At 45.1% G+C, this 17,599-nt stretch overlaps 1 long non-coding RNA gene across 1 annotated transcript; it reads right to left on the bottom strand.

Moving 5' to 3' along the window:
• Positions 1-7,477: 7,477 nt before the first annotated feature.
• On the bottom strand, positions 7,478-15,591 carry LOC311604473. Its single transcript, XR_014781507.1, has 3 exons — positions 15,430-15,591; positions 13,968-14,067; positions 7,478-7,606 (listed from the first exon to the last, which is right to left on the bottom strand). It is a non-coding gene; the product is annotated as an uncharacterized lncRNA (long non-coding RNA).
• Positions 15,592-17,599: the final 2,008 nt, after the last annotated feature.

Here is a 17,599-nt window from a genome sequence, read left to right as displayed (position 1 = left end):
TTCAGTTCTGTCCATCTTGTTTGTGAGACAGGATCTCTTACTGAGCCACAGGGATCTGCCTATCTCTGTGTCCTCGGTGCCAAGACATACATTACCCTAGAGACTTCAATGAGGCTTGGTAGAGTTTGGGCTGGCAAGTGGCACATACCAGAAGCCAGATATATCATCTTTCTTGTCAGTGTGACAGAATATCTGACAAAGGCAACTTAAGAGAGGAAGGATCTAACTTGGATCTCAGTTTCTTCGTACAGTCCATCACAGTGGGAGAGCGTGGTGGTGGGAGTGCTATCACAGTGGGAGAGCATGGTAGTGGGAGTGGCTATTACAGTGGGAGAGCGTGGTGGTGGGAGTGGCTATCACAGTGGGAGAGCGTGGTGGTGGGAGTGGCTATCACAGTGGGAGAGCGTGGTGGTGGGAGTGGCTATCACAGTGGGAGAGCGTGGTGGTGGGAGTGGCTATCACAGTGGGAGAACATGGTGGTGGGAGTGGAGTGGGAGAGCGTGGTGGTGGGAGTGGCTATCACAGTGGGAGAACATGGTGGTGGGAGTGGAGTGGGAGAGCGTGGTGGTGGGAGTGGCTATCACAGTGGGAGAGCGTGGTGGTGGGAGTGGCTATCACAGTGGGAGAGCGTGGTGGTGGGAGTGGCTATCACAGTGGGAGAACATGGTGGTGGGAGTGGAGTGGGAGAGCATGGTGGTGGGAGTGGCTATCACAGTGGGAGAGCGTGGTGGTGGGAGTGGCTATCACAGTGGGAGAGCATGGTAGTGGGAGTGGCTATCACAGTGGGAGAACATGGTGGTGGGAGTGGCTGTCACAGTGGGAGAGCATGGTGGTGGGAGTGGCTATCACAGTGGGAGAGCATGGTGGTGGGAGTGGCTATCACAGTGGGAGAGCATGGTGGTGGGAGTGGCTATCACAGTGGGAGAGCGTGGTGGTGGGAGTGGCTATCACAGTGGGAGAGCGTGGTGGTGGGAGTGGCTATCACAGTGGGAGAACATGGTGGTGGGAGTGGAGTGGGAGAGCATGGTGGTGGGAGTGGCTATCACAGTGGGAGAGCATGGTGGTGGGAGTGGCTATCACAGTGGGAGAACATGGTGGTGGGAGTGGCTGTCACAGTGGGAGAGCATGGTGGTGGGAGTGGCTGTCACAGTGGGAGAGCGTGGTGGTGGGAGTGGCTATCACAGTGGGAGAGCGTGGTGGTGGGAGTGGCTATCACAGTGGGAGAGCATGGTGGTGGGAGTGGCTATCACAGTGGGAGAGCGTGGTGGTGGGAGTGGCTATCACAGTGGGAGAACATGGTGGTGGGAGTGGAGTGGGAGAGCGTGGTGGTGGGAGTGGCTATCAGTGGGAGAGCATGGTGGTGGGAGTGGCTATCAGTGGGAGAGCATGGTGGTGGGAGTGGCTATCAGTGGGAGAGCATGGTGGTGGGAGTGGCTATCACAGTGGGAGAGCGTGGCGGTGGGAGTGGCTATCACAGTGGGAGAACATGGTGGTGGGAGTGGAGTGGGAGAGCGTGGTGGTGGGAGTGGCTATCACAGTGGGAGAGCGTGGCGGTGGGAGTGGCTATCACAGTGGGAGAACATGGTGGTGGGAGTGGAGTGGGAGAGCATGGTGGTGGGAGTGGCTATCACAGTGGGAGAGCGTGGTGGTGGGAGTGGCTATCACAGTGGGAGAGCGTGGTGGTGGGAGTGGCTATCACAGTGGGAGAGCATGGTAGTGGGAGTGGCTATCACAGTGGGAGAACATGGTGGTGGGAGTGGCTATCACAGTGGGAGAGCATGGTGGTGGGAGTGGCTATCACAGTGGGAGAACGTGGTGGTGGGAGTGGCTATCACAGTGGGAGAGCGTGGTGGTGGGAGTGGCTATCACAGTGGGAGAGCATGGTGGTGGGAGTGGCTATCACAGTGGGAGAGCATGGTGGTGGGAGTGGCTATCACAGTGGGAGAGCATGGTGGTGGGAGTGGCTATCAGTGGGAGAGCATGGTGGTGGGAGTGGCTATCACAGTGGGAGAGCATGGTGGTGGGAGTGGCTATCAGTGGGAGAGCATGGTGGTGGGAGTGGCTATCACAGTGGGAGAGCGTGGTGGTGGGAGTGGCTATCACAGTGGGAGAGCGTGGTGGTGGGAGTGGCTATCACAGTGGGAGAGCGTGGTGGTGGGAGTGGCTATCACAGTGGGAGAGCGTGGTGGTGGGAGTGGCTATCACAGTGGGAGAGCGTGGTGGTGGGAGTGGCTATCACAGTGGGAGAGCGTGGTGGTGGGAGTGGCTATCACAGTGGGAGAGCGTGGTGGTGGGAGTGGCTATCACAGTGGGAGAGCGTGGTGGTGGGAGTGGCTATCACAGTGGGAGAGCGTGGTGGTGGGAGTGGCTATCACAGTGGGAGAGCGTGGTGGTGGGAGTGGCTATCACAGTGGGAGAGCGTGGTGGTGGGAGTGGCTATCACAGTGGGAGAGCGTGGTGGTGGGAGTGGCTATCACAGTGGGAGAGCGTGGTGGTGGGAGTGGCTATCAGTGGGAGAGCGTGGTGGTGGGAGTGGCTATCACAGTGGGAGAGCGTGGTGGTGGTGGGAGTGGCTATCACAGTGGGAGAGCATGGTGGTGGGAGTGGCTATCATAGTGGGAGAGCGTGGTAGTGGGAGTGGCTATCAGTGGGAGAGCATCGTGGTGGGAGTGGCTATCACAGTGGGAGAGCATGGTGGTGGGAGTGGCTCACAGCTGTGGCAACAGGAACAGGATGTTGCTTTCTCTTGGTGGGTCAGGAAACAAATAATAACCCGGAAGTGGGGCTGAACTGTAAACCTCAAGGCCCACCTCCAGCTTCCCACCTTGTCCATCAAGGCCTTACCTCCCAGAGGTTTCACAATAGACAGGGGACCCAGTGTTCAAACACATGGTCTTATGGGGTCATTCCACATTCAAATTATGTAGTCAAAGGAACTGGTGTGGATCATCAAGGTGTGAGAGGGTGAACTTTCTCTCATGTACTGAGTGTGTGGAGTGGGACAAAGGCAAAGACAAAAGGATAGTTTTTAAGAAAAGAGGTGAAACTTTGGGTCAAGGCTTTTGAATGGGCCAAAAGACAACACACACACACACACACACACACACACACACACACACACACACACGCAGGGACATGATTTTAAATTCTCCCCCAAGGAACAGCCATATCTATTTTCATTCTCAAAGTGAGTGAAGTATAGAGGAGCTGAGATGACTTGCTCAGGTCATGCAGAGCACTTCACACGAACACTTGAGGGAAGTAAGATTCCTGTTACCTCCATTTGAAGGCATAGTTCATCATACTGGGGGAGATATGGCACCGGACGGAGAGACTGGCTGCTCACATATTGGCTGTGTACTAACACGGAAGATTACATCTTCTGACAAAGAATAATATCCTCATGGAGCACGGAAAGAGAAACCATGGGTAATGAGAAAGAAGACTGTTTGTTCAGATGCTTTTTGTTTTTTGTTTTTTTGTTTGTTTGCTTTTTTAGATTCAGCCTTAAAAATAGAGAACTTAAGAAATTACAAAGTCACTGAGTTTCCTTGTAATTATATTCTTTCTCTTTCAGTTCAGAAACTCCTCTCCTTTCTTATTCTTCTATTAGGTGATAAGATGACTTAATTTCGTATAATTCACTCATAACCCCAGAATTCTGCTGTAATGAGGCCTGGGGACATTGATAAACTTCATGAGAGCAGGCGGTTCTTATAAATGGAAATGAGTCATTAGGCTCATCTGAAGCTGGGATCTCACTGCCAGACGTTTGCAGTAATAAGGAAGCCTGTCGGAAGGGAATTTTGCCACTGTATGTCTGACCACAAAGCTTACAGGCTAAGCTTTGTTCTTTCAAAATTCACACTAACAGTGAAAACTCTAATGCCTCTGACTGTCTCTATTTTGAAGTAAGATCCTTCAATGTTGATTAATGTGAAATGAAGTCAAGGCAGGTCCTGACGCAGGCTGGCTGCCATCCCTATAAGAAGGTAGATTGGGACAGGCACACAGATGAAAGGCCATGTGAAGATCAAGAGAGCAAAAGCTATACACAAGCCACCAAGAGAGGCCTCAGGGGAGTGGGCCTGGGTTTTGAACTTCCAGCCTCCACAATTACAAGGATATTGATTTCTGTTGTTTGAGGCTTGCAGTCTGTTGTGCTGTCGTGACCCTGGCAAACTAAGCTAGGGAATGTTTGTTGTCTGTACTCCCTGAATTCACAGAATACACAATTGTCATGGTCTCCTCCTTGCCCCTCACATATGCTGTTCCTTCTACCTGGCACGTACTTTTTCCAGATCTTGTTGTAGGGGCTTTTCCTCCCATTCATAAGGAACTGGAATAGTAACTCATGAGATCTAAAATATTTACAAATACCTTGGACATGTAGTTAGGCTATTCTCTGACTAGCTCATAACTTGAAGTGACCCATTTTTACTAACCCACATAATGCCACGTGGCTGGTTACCTGAGCTCAGGTACTGCATGTCTGTCCTCCTCACATCTTGCTGGCTGAGTCTCAAGCACGCGGCAGTATCCCATAATCCTCTCTGCCTCCTTGATGTTCTGCCTCCTTTTCCTGCCAAAGCTATAGGCCATCAGATTTATTATTGACAGGTGCTACATCCATACGACACACAAGATATTCCTTCTACATAGTTAATGCTTACTCTCTAACTTCCTTCAAATTTTTCCTCCTTGATTCACCTCCTCAGCCAAGCTCTCTCTGGTCACCCTATTCATCTCTACAAACCAACCTCTACCCATCACCTTCCAAGACTCCTTTAAATACCTTTCTTACCTAATCTTTCTTTCTCATGCCTTTTCCACCTCTAAACATCCTATGTCCTTGTCCAGTCATCTGACTTCTGCATGATATTGCAAACTCTAAGAAAGAATGCACTGGTTTGATTCACTTAATGATGGATTTCAGTTTTGGGCAGTGATGGGCACGTAATAGGTATTCAAGAGACAATTACTGAAGGAATGAATTAAGAGCAATGATTATGTGAATTGGGCAAGGTATGTCCAATACTAAGTGTTTAATATTTATTAATTCATCAAACAAGTATAGCTATGGCAATACATTCTATTTGGTATAATTGCTTCATTCATATGATCAAATATTCCTGTGTTGTTCAAAAACACTGATGTTCCCCGCTCCATTTTTTTTTTATTTTTATTGCATATTGTAAAAGCATGAGAAATGTCAAAGAAATTCATCTGAGGCTGAACAGTTGCTGATAAAGCCTGTAAGGGAACCTTGGCTCAGAACAAAGAACAATTTATCTTTTCAGAAAAAAAGATTGTGATAAATGGGGGCTAGCGTTTACCAGCTGCTGAGCTCCGATGCTGCACAGAGTCCTTGCCTTAGGTGACCAGGGGAGGAAAGGAAAAAAAAAATGCAGAGATGAAATACAAAGACTGGATGTGCAGGGACACTGGGCCTCAGCCCATAAACTTCCCACCTTCTTTACTGCCGCCAAGATAAAAAGTAGGCTCTAACAAGCTGGCATGGTTTTAAAGCTGACGATTTCATTGAAACGCCACATTTCAAACCCCATCATTTTTGAGCGCTGTGAATTTTGTTTATTGTGTGTTTCAGCATAGAGTAGTTTAAAGATGCTGAGGTCAAGCACAGTACGGAAAAAGTCAACACTGCTGGCAGACTCTAGATGGAATAAGAAAATATTCTTCTGAATCTATAATAAAAACATGTGGCAGGTTTGAAACAGCTGCCTTCCTCCTTTGATAATTTCTGGCTTACAGTACATTGGGAAAGAATGTCTGGGGCTCAACTGAATAATTTTGAAATGGGAAAAACTTTGTAAACTACTGATAAGTTCTGGGAAGGTTAAATAAGTGCAACATAATGGAAGACTTGTCACATATCCAGATGAACTTTGCTGGCCGTTTTTCTTTAGAAAACTGTAAACAAAACAAAAACTGCTCTATAATTTGCATGTGACTTCCTCTTTAAAAAATATTTCCTATGTGATAGAAGTCATTTTTATTCTTGTTGCTATTTAGAAATCCTGTAAACTCTCAATACCTGACAAATGAGAGCCTCCCTGATAACTCAGGGTTATCTATCCTCTCTCCTGACTGATTCCATCCTCTTTTCCTCCTTCCCTTTCTCGAGGTATCACTGAAGATTATACTGAAAATCCCATCTTACTAACTTAGAGGAAGGTTTGTAGACTGTCTTAAGAGTTCTGTGCTCCCCTCTCTTCCAGGAAAACTCCATTCTATTTCTCAGATAAGAAATGCTTTAAGTTTATTGGCTTATAAGAAATCAGTGTCTATATAAACAATCACATGTATGTATGTATGCATGTATGTAAGTATGTATGTATATGTGTTTCAAATACATATATGTATATATACATGCATGTGTATATATATATGTTTTATAAAGTTTTCAATAAAAACATAAACTTGCACATATGTAATCATATCCCCCTAAAGAAAATAAATTTTATTGCCCATGGCAAATATTATCTATACCTCTGTAAGTCTACATTACAGACAAAAGTGCCTTCAGGAGTCAAAAGAAACTTGAGCGGTTAAGATGGGCTGGGTATAAGAAAATCCACTCACATCTCTCAGTCTTTTGTGGCATCCCCCCCTCCCACGTGGAGAAATATTCTTCTAAGAACAATGACAGTAAGAATCCAATAATAAATAATAAATAGCAGCAAATGCTCTTTTCACAGCCAGGGCACAACGTGGCAGAAGAAAGAGGGCATGGTGAATCCAGGAAGGACAAGAACGGCTCAGTGGAGCAGACAGCTCCAGGCACAAATACGGTCCCAGTGTTGCCAAACCTCCCGACCCATCAGAAGCAATAAGTCTACATTATAGGTAAAACTCCCTGTTTCAAAGCCCTTTACTCAAACTTGTTTAAAAACACTACGTGGGATAAATGAACTACGGAAAGTAGCCTGTCAACTGCAGTTTTTGCTATGCAGAATTAGGTAGATGGGTGGACAGATAAAGGAGAGTGACAAGCATATCAAATGACTGGTCAGTGAGAAGAACATTCTATAGAGGCAACTATTTAAAAATCACAACAAAATTTAATTAGGTCTCATCAAACTAAAGAAGCTGACTTGAAATTGGAAACATTGCTGAACCTTATTTCTCCATCTTCAAAAATTTCTCTAAGCACAAGGACAAGATAATAAAGCTATTGTGAGGCTGGAAATGTATACTTACCATTATAATGACTACTATATTATTAACTATATTATCTTCTGGAACCCATGGAGGACTCATTCCAGGGACCTTGCAGCTACCTGCAACCAAGGCTGTTACTACGTGCTATAGTAAATGGCCCAGCATTTACACAGAATCTATGCATTTCTTCTCATACAGTCATGTGTCACATACTGGCATTTCACCCCTTAGACTATATATATATATATATATATATATATATATATATATATATATATATATATATATGACAGTAGTCTCAAAGGGCCGTAAAACCCTGTTCAAAGGAACCAGAAAACCGTATTGCTGGGCGATGGATGTCTCAGCTGTAGTGACGTCTCAGCATACTGTGCGAGTCATGTTTGTGGTGACTACCCCTTCTGAACTGCCTGTCAAAGTAAAGCAAAGCATACTCAATTCGGCTCAACATGTAATTGTTGATCATGATTACAAACGACCACGTGACTGCTTATACACTGACTATACTTCCTATCATTATTTTTTGTGTGCACATCTACTTATACACATATTTAAAAAAAGTTTGAAGCAGCCTGTTATGTTATGTGACAGCCTCAGCATCTTATGATTGAACCAAGAGGCATGGGGAGTGATTAACTTGAACCATGTAGCTTTATGTAAGTACAGATGCTCACGGATTTGCCTAATGTCATCCAGTCGCCAGAGCTTGTCCCATCCTGCAGACTAAGTGGTGTGCAACGGCACTGTGTATCCTCTGTACCCACTGCAACACATAGGCCAAGTAAATATTTGCTGTATCCCACTGTTCAAGGAATAATGACTACAAACAAGTGCGCACATGCCCGGTGCAGATAGACACCAACTGTTTTTCTTTTAATACTTCTGATCTGAAATCTGTGGAATGTGCAGATTGGGAACCACAGATGCATCTGACTGATCACACTTTACTTTCAGACTTACAGGATGATTTCTGCTTTTTTGGAGGACTACTGATCCTTAGGTTTTGTTCTTATCACCTCTAGCCTGCTTTTTCTCCAAAATATATTTTGAGACAGTCGTGATGCTCAGTGGCCTTACTTTCCTAGTATCCTTCTAGAGATAAAAGTACATGGAGGCATGGCACTCCAAAATCTTCCTTCTCTTTCTCTGGATATTAAACAACAACAACAAAAAAAGTGTTTGTGACATAATGTCTAGGCCTTATCTGGTGTCTGTCTGGAAAATTTGCACATTTTAAAAAACATGTGCTTTATCTAGAGGTATCGCAGAAAATGGTTTCTATAGTCCTGTGCCATTTTACCATTTCTACCTTGAACCTTTCCTTAGTCATCAGTGAAACTAGTTACCAAGAAACTGTTGTATACAATAAAGCTTATGGCATCGGGTGGCATGGCTCATAGCACCCGTTCTCCAGTACTTGCAGTTATGTTGTTAGTTCAGCAACCACACTACCCTGAGAGGCTATCAGTATATGCCTATAGCCAAATACATCATGCACTAGTTTTCTGGGTTATGCTGTAATGATGTTACTAGTAGAGTTTTGGGGAAGTGAGTGTATTTTGTGACCAAAGAAAATTTTGTAAATGAGATTAATTTTTTTTTCAAGGCCAATTGGGAGCTTGTATAGCCTTCAGGGACTATAGCTCTCAGGCTCTCATCTGACTTCATCTTGTGAAGCAGCACGTTGCACGTTCATACCCAATAACTGATATGCTGCCCCTAGCCACAGTGGCAGAGGAAGCTGATGGTGAGTGAAGAGGCTTCTCATGCTTTTAAAGTAACTGTCAACCCCATTCATCTGAGAGACGAGACAATTAAACATGCAGTGATCACTATAATTAATAACCTTCAGTCCCATAATAGCTTCATCGTCTTGCAAGGGCGGAAGGGGGAGGGGCCTTGGTTTCTCGTGAATATCTATTTAAGGAAGTTCCTTTTATCTCAATGAATACTTATTTTGTAAGCTTATTTTTTGAAAGGAAAGGTGAGGACTATATTTCTAGTCCTGTGTCAGTATCCACACGTTGTTCCTTTATTTAAAAAAAAAATCTTGGCTTGGCTGGGTATTGAGGCACACATTTTTAATCACAGCATTTGGGAGCAGAGACAGGCATATCTCCGTGAATTCAAGGCCAGTTTTGGTCTACATAGAGAATTCCAGGTTAACCAGGGATACATAATAAAACCTTCTGTCTCTCTGTCTCTCTGTCTCTCTGCCTCTCTGCCTCTCTGTCTCTCTGTCTCTCTGTCTCTCTCTCTGTCTCTCTCTCTCTCCCCCCCTCTGTCTCTCTCTCTCCCTCTCCCTCTCTCTCTCTCTGTCTCTCTCTCCCTGTCTCTCTCTTTCCCTCTCTCTCTCTCTCTCTCTCTCTCTCTCTCTCTCTCTCTGACTCTGTCTCTCTGTCTCTGTCTCTCTCTGTCTCTCTCTGTCTCTGTCTCTCTGTCTCTCTCTCTGTCTCTCTCTCTCTCTCACACACACACACACAGACAGAGAGAGACAGAGACAGAGACAGAGAGAGAGAAACAGAGAGAGACAGAGACAGAGAGACAGAGTCAGAGAGAGAGAGAGAGAGAGAGAGAGAGAGAGAGAGAGAGAGAGAGAGAGAGTGTGTGAGTGAGACAGGGAAAGGCAGGGTAATACAAATGTAAAGGTCCAGTGCCTTTTCTGATCACCTCATCATGATCATGTTAACCTCTTTTTCTAAGAAGCCCACGCCAGCAGTTTTCTTAAATCTTAAAGTAAAACCAATTTACTGTCCTTATGTAAAACACACCAGGAAACATTTCTTATGTCCAAAAAAAAAGCATAAAGAATAACACAATATTAAAATATCTTTCATTAACCTTCGGATGAAAACTACCATCCCTGGCATTGAACTGGCCTCTGTAGCCTTTCCCCCTGCATCCTTAGGGGGACTCCATGCCAGTTTTGTCCCCATCACACCCATGCTGCCCTTCCTTCCTCGACTTCACTTCACCATGGTGGTCAGAGTTCCATTTAAGCATGTGATTACTGTCACCAAACAGACTGTCATCTTGGGTCATGTCCCTTTCTTCTGTGCTGTGTAAGAACAGTTCTCCATGGCCCATTGCTATCCTTTGATGAGACTATGTCAGTGTTTTGGTTGATGGCATGTGTTTCTTCCAGGTGGTTGTTTTCCATTTTGGACAATGTTACTCTGAACATTTTTTTTTTAAAAAATCATCTCTCTGTATACAGGCATCTGAGTTTTTTCTCTGAGCAATTTGGGTAAACCTGCTGTCTTTTATCTTTACTAGTGTGTCAAGTTCCTCCATGATGATCTCGCCTGAGAACTCACCACTTTTTATTCATTAAGCAGAGCTTGCCTTGGCTTTTTAAAAAAAACCAAATTTATATAACCCTGAACCTTCACTCACATGACTCTTTCCTGTTCACAGTGGCTCCCTGCCTTTCACAGAACCTTCCTAAACCTTCCTAAAATAAAACCTTTTGTTAAATCTGGTTCATAGTACCTACACATACAAGATGCTGTTTGGGTCAATGACAGACCACATATACGACCATAGACTTTAAGAGTATAATAGAGTTAAAAATTCCCCATTGCCTATGATCTTGTAGCTGTCATAATGTCAAATAGCATTATGTGTTTTTTTTTATGTGTTTTTGGTGACTCTGGCATAAATAAACCTACTATGTGGCCAATGGTATGAAAGTTTAGTACACATAGTGTGGCATAAAACATGAGACAATGATAACAACATCTGTTTTACTGGTTTATGTATTTACTATCCTATATGTATTTAAATTTGCTTTATGTGTCTGAGTGTTTTGACTATATGTACATATGGGTACTACATGTGTGCAGTGTCGGAAGAGTCCAGTAAATAACACCAGATCCCCCGGAATTGGTGTTACAGATCCTCATGAGCCACCATGTGGGTGCTGGGAACCAAACCCAGGTCCTCTGGAAGAGTAGCCAGTGCTCTTAACAGCTGAGCCACCTGTCTGCCCCCTACTGTACTTCTGTTTTAGACTTCTATCCCTAATAAAGAAGTGTACTGTCAAAGAATCTGATGTGTGGTAGGAGCCGGGTCCTTACTGTTTATGCGATATCTCATAATCCAACCATTTTCTCTTCTTAATTTGTTATTGCTGTCCTTCTTTTGAGGCATGGTCCCACACTGTAGCCCAGGTTGGCCTGGCCTTGAACTCACGACTCTCCTGCCCCAAGCATCATGAGTGCTGAAGTTATAGGTGTGTGCCAGCATGCCTGACTGTTGTGCTTGATTTCATCTCATCATTTTCTTTTTCTTAGCTCTAAGCACAATTGGCACGCGCGCGCACGTGCGCGCGCGCGCACACACACACACACACACACACACACACACACACACACACACCATGCATATATGCACACCCCATAGCCTAGGTGCATAGCAAGCTATATAGACCTATGTAAGGACAGTCTACAAGAGTCACTCATGCTCTAGTCTATAAGTGTCACGTGAGCATTCTGAAGTACAACAAATAGCAGAGCTCTGGTGGATGACTCTCTTCACTCCCCCTTCTACCAGGCAGTCGGCTCCTTTCTCTCTAAGCCAGGCTCTCTCCCAGACAGCTTTTCAAACCTTTTGCCTCCAATCTATCTTGTCTCCCAAACGATACCCACTCCACTTTTACAATATAGATCAATCACGTTTGTATATTGAGGGTTTCCCTCCTGGTGGTGTCTCAGCCTGCCTGCTCCTATAGCCATGACACTCTGTCCTTGCCATTGCTAGGACAGGAGAACAGTCCTTGTTCCTATTGAAAGGCAGCTCCTTTTGGGGAACCCCCTACTCCTCTATCTGATGTGGATGAGTATTTTCCTACCCTAGTTTTCTCTCTTACTTCCCATCTTTATTTTCTCTTCTCTGAAAGGTCTTTCTCACAGGCACACAGACACGCTTTAAATTTTCCCATACTAAAGATGAAAATGAGATGGCTTACTTTCCCACACCATCTTAATCCAGTCAATTTTTGCTCTCTGTCACAGCAGTGGTCTCCTAAACACCTCTCTACATGGAGTGTTTGCAGAGGCTAATTGCATTTTCCTTCGTCAAAATACTAAAACATAACATACACACTCAGCAAGGTGTTCAAATCTTAAGTATTCAGCTAAATTTTTACATATTAGTATTTACTCTGAATGTGTGCCCTCTTCCCCAACTCATATGTTAAAATCTAACATTATTTTTTTTTAATCTATTTACTTTTATTTTATGTGCCATGGTGTTTTGCCTGCATGTATGTATATGTAAGAGTGTCAGATCCTGGAGTTACAGACAATTATGAGCTGCCATGTAGGTGCTGGGATTTGAACCTGGGTCCTTGGAAGAGCACTTAGTACCACTGAACCATCTCTCCAGCCCCTAAGACCTACCTTTCAATGTATCAGTATTAAGAGATTAGGCCTAGACACAAATAAGTTATGAAGATGGAGCCTTCATCAATGAAATTAATGCTCTTGTGAGAGGTGACAGAAACTTGTCTTTCCCTCCAGTCTTCCACCACGTGAGGACACAGATAGACGGTGACATGTGTGAAGTGGAGAAATGGCCCTGGCCAGACAGACACTGTAGCTTCAGACTGACCTCCATAGTTCAGAATGAACAGCAACCAATTTCTGATGTTTAAAAGAATCCCAGTGTAAGGCGCTTTGCTTTAGTAGCCTGGAGACACACACACACACACACACACACACACACACACACACACACACACACACACAGAGTCAGTATAAGGCCCACTGGGGAGAAACTGTGGACCATATCCAGCATCCTAGAGTTTACCTCCTCACTCATTAAGTCTCTAGGTCAGTAATGAAGCAACGCATGTGATTTCTATCGCCACAGATGATTTTTGTTCATGTGAACTTCGTGTGACTAGAGAGATATTAAATGCATCTTTCCATATTTAGCTTTGCTCACCTTCCCATTAGGTTAGTGATGTCCACTCTGTCTTGTGTAGTTGCTATACTGTTTGTTTGTTATTGTTACTGCTGTGTCTCACTTCTTTGGATAAATGCCACAGCGTAAGTGTCTGTGTAGTTAGGGAATACCTGATGTGTTCATTATTTCTTTTACTGTTGTGGCAAAAACCAGCTTAAGGAATAAAATGTTTATTTAGTTAGGGGGTACAGTCTCTGTTGTGGTGGGGACTTGATGGCAACAGGAGCAAGAGGCAACTTGTCACATTGTGTCCCCTGCCAGGAAGGACAGAGGGGTGAGTGTGGGTGCTCTGTGTTCATTCTCCTTCTGGTTAAACCTGTGACCCCAGGTCGTGGGATGCATGATATGTATCCCACATATTGACAGTAGGTCTTTTCTTCCTTTCTGAAATATTTCTGGGAACTCTTTCATAGACATACCCAGAGTTGTGTTTTCACAGGATTTTCTGAATCCCATTGACTGGACAAGGTGGACCACTGGACCTGGTTACTTCTAACTTGTTATAAAAGCGTGTGGTTTGAATGCTTTTTGGTCCACAGAAGCGGGTACTTCTGCGGGCTCTGTGCGAGAGAGGGAACTTGTCTGCTCAAGGCACCTGTGCTTTTGCCTTCGTAGGCACTGCCCTGCACTTCCCAAATAGCTTTCCCAGTCCCTAGGCCTACATGAGATGCACGCGCTGTTTCTTCAGGGAGCTTCCTCCTGCTCACACTTCCTGCTGGTTCCTTTCTTGTCCTTTTCTGGTAAACTTCCCTGCCCCACCCCCTCCCCAGATTTTTCTCCAATCTTCTTGCTTTTACTCCCCTCTGGCCACTGTTATTGTGAGTCTGGCATGCTTTTGTCTCAGACACTTGAGTCCTGTGTTCTCTCTCTTCCATGGATTTTCTTCTTACATGTTACCTGCATTGAAAGACATGACGTCACATGCAGCCCCTCCCCCACCTGACTACTTCATTTTCCTTCACAATCCTCAGTTCCTGGCTTTATGTCACGCTTGTTTCCTCTTGGACTGAAAGGATATTGTCTTTCTAGATCTAGATCAAGGCTGAATTCTCAGCACTAAGGTCCAGACTTCATCCTGCACTTGGATATCCACAGAGAATGTCCACACAAATTCTCAATTTGAACTCAGTCTTTCTCCACCAGCAGTTTTATCCCATCAACCTGGTTTCATAGCTACTCAAACCCACTCTTCTTTTTATTCATTCTTGATTTTTTTTCCTCTTCTTTCTTTCCTCTTGACAGTAGGGATTGCACCCAGGCATTTGGCACATGCTTGGCAAGCACTCTCCACTGAGCCACATTTGCAGCCCCAGCTCTCGTATTTACCTTCTCTTTTTTGTCTCCTTTCCACCTTCCTTACTTCTTCTCACCTGAGGTCAGTTTTCCTTTCATTCCTCACACTGTCCCTTCTGAGGAGGTGGGGTTTTGGTGTGGGATCTCTCGCAGGTGACGGCCCTAAACTGTATTGCAGGAAGCAGGCAGGTGGTATACGTGGCTAGCACTTCCTTCACTCCATCACTAAGGGTGTCTCGGTTTAGCTGGACCCTCCTCTCAGCCCCCTCTCCTTTCTCCATGCCTCTGACTACATGCATAGCTCACGAACACACCCATGTGGTGGAGCTCACTCCACATGACAGCGAGCTCTTCTCTGTGTGGAGTCACAGAACCACAATGTCTCATCCAGAGGCAGTTATAAAGCCTGCCTGTCCTGGTGGAGAGCTGCCAGGCTCCGGAATTTGATAGAGGAAGTTGACGATGCTTAGGGAAAGTGTGATGAGAACAGGAGAGGGAGCTGAACCCATCAGAGTGGGCAACAGTGGGCAGCCACCCAGACTCACTGCTCTGCATCCAGCAAGGCTATTGGCACATGTCCAAGGAGGTCTAAAAGGTAGCAAATGCATTTATTTGCTCTCCCTCTCTTTCTCTCTCTCTCTCTCTCTCTCTCTCTCTCTCTCTGTATATGTACACACACACACACACACACACACACACACACACACACACACACACAGGTTTGCTGGTCTGCCTGTGTCCCATGCAAACATCAAGAACCAGAAAAATACTAGTCAGCCATTCTAAAACGAGGCAATAAAAGAAGAGATCTAAAGAAGCTGAATCAAGTGCAATTCATAGTTTAAAGAAAGAAATGATTTGCCTTTGTAATATAAACTGCAAAGGATTATCTGAGTAGAATGCTCTTAAACTGGCACTTTGTCACGCAGAAATGGGAAAGGACATCTGACACACATGCATGTATACCTATAAATGGCCCAGTGTCAAGGGTCTATCCAGAATCGAGGAGGAGAGTCTATCTATAGGCTGGTGGCGGCGGCGGCGGCAGCAGCAGCAGCAGCAGCAGCAGCAGCAGCAGGAGGAGGAGGAGGAGGAGGAGGAGGAGGGAGAGTCACCTACCTGGGCCTATCTCTAATGGTGTGGGACTAGGTATTGTAAACGCCTCTCAAGAGAATTTCATCACTCCATGCATATACTTATGGATGAATTTACAAGCAGTTCCTAAGGAGCACAATCGCACATAAACAAAGATCAGTTTCCACCAGTGTGCATTCATTTTAGCTGCCATGTCCTGACCTGAGGTAGTTTACAAAGGCTCTTCTCCGGGCATGTCTAGGCTCACAGCGGTCTTGTTCTTACTCATCTGTAACTGATGTGTGGGTGACATGTGTGAGCGCAGTTTATTGTTGCAATAAAACTTAACCCTGGCATTCACTGGGTTGCCTGTCGGAGGCCACGCCCTCCTCCCCCGTCCTTGGCAGCCTCCTGCTGTAGGACCTGCAACCTTCCTAGGGTGTTCTGCAGTTCAGCCTGGGAGTGTAATCCTTCTCTAGACAAAGGGATCTGGGGACTTCTAGGAAAAACGTATTCTTTTCTTGGCTTCCAAGGAGAGGTTTCTTCTGGTCCCTTCCCCTGGCAAAGGAGGGGCAAGATGGTTGCCACTGCAGCCACAGTTTTGTGACCCTGTAGGGCAGCCCCCCCCTCCCCCCCCCCGAGGATTGTGCAGGGAATGACCCAGAGCTGAGACAGGGTTACATGGTGCAGAGAGGGCTGGAGTTAAACACTTATCCAGTAAAGTGCTTAAGCCTGAGTGTGGAGGCCCAGCAGCCACATAAAAGCCAGATATGTTTATTTTAAATGTAGAAATACTTGTCTGCCTGTATGTATGTGCACCACATGCATGCAGAAAAAACTGTTGGATCCCCTGGAACTGAAATTATAGACAGCTGTGAGCCACCACCTGAGTTCTGAGTCCTCTGTAAGGGCAGCAAGTGCTCATAACTCTTAACTGATCTTAAGACTCTCTGGCCCCACAAATATTTTTTTAAAGTATTTTTATTAGTTGTTTTAGAATGTCATACACTGTGTTTTGAACATAGTCAGCCACCCTTTTCCAACTCTTCATAGATTCCCCCCCCCCCCACCTTCCCTACCCACCCATCTCCTGGTCTTTTCCCCCATCAAGGCCAATAAGTGCTGCCCAAATATTCTTGGAGATGTAGCCTTTCCACTAGATCATGGTCACCTTATCAGGAGTTGCACCCTTACAGAAAACTGAATATAAATACATATAAATACGTAAATCTCAGTTAAGCTGTGTGTAGTCCTAACCCCAGGGCTCGAGGGAAGGGGAATGGAGACCAGGAAGATAGATGCCTAGAGCTAGCTAGTCTTGAGCTCTAGATCCAACGAGAGACCCTGTCTCAAGAAAGGAAAATGGTGGAGAATGATGAAGGAAGACACCTGGCCTCCACATAATGTGTTTCCCTCTGCCCATCCCCCACAAATACTATTTAAAATAATTTCTATTGTCTTTTTATACTTTGGGTTTTTGTTTTTTTGTTTTTTGTTTTTTTTTTTTAGAATGGGGAACTTTAACAGTGAATTGCCATACACTTAGTACTTAGTCAGATATACCTAATCACAATACATTTGCTTTTCAACTTCATGGATCTTTTGGGGCATTCCGTTGCAGGCAGAGTAAACCATAGGATCTTTGCCTTGCTGCCTGACCTGACCCAGTGAACCTCCCCACCCCGTGGCCCCCTCAAGCCTTGCCCTACACTCTCTACTTCTTCTGATTCTTGTTTGTCATTCCATACCCCGTGCTCAGAGCAGTTATATTTTGTCAATCGAAACTGAGAATACCAAATGAAAATTAAAGCTACCCAAATTTGTCCTTGCAAGGATTTGAGTTATGTGAGTGAGTTCCTGTGACATATATATATATATAGGTTTTGTTGCATGAAGGTAGCATAAATATGTGGGGTCCTGAGTTCACACAGCATTGCTGGGTCCTGGACCAGCTCCCCTCTTAGCTCATCCGCCTGACATTCTTCCTGTAGCTCATGGCAGCTTTCATGCTTGGCATTTGAATGAAGGCTAAACCTGCTGCTTCTTGGAGAGCTGACACACA

The sequence above is a fragment of the Acomys minous genome, assembly GCF_964271855.1.
Source record: "Acomys minous genome assembly, chromosome: 9".
Taxonomy (NCBI): domain Eukaryota; kingdom Metazoa; phylum Chordata; class Mammalia; order Rodentia; family Muridae; genus Acomys; species Acomys minous.
The sequence above is the reverse complement of the archived record's forward strand: the minus strand, read 5'-3'. Positions and strand labels throughout refer to the sequence as shown.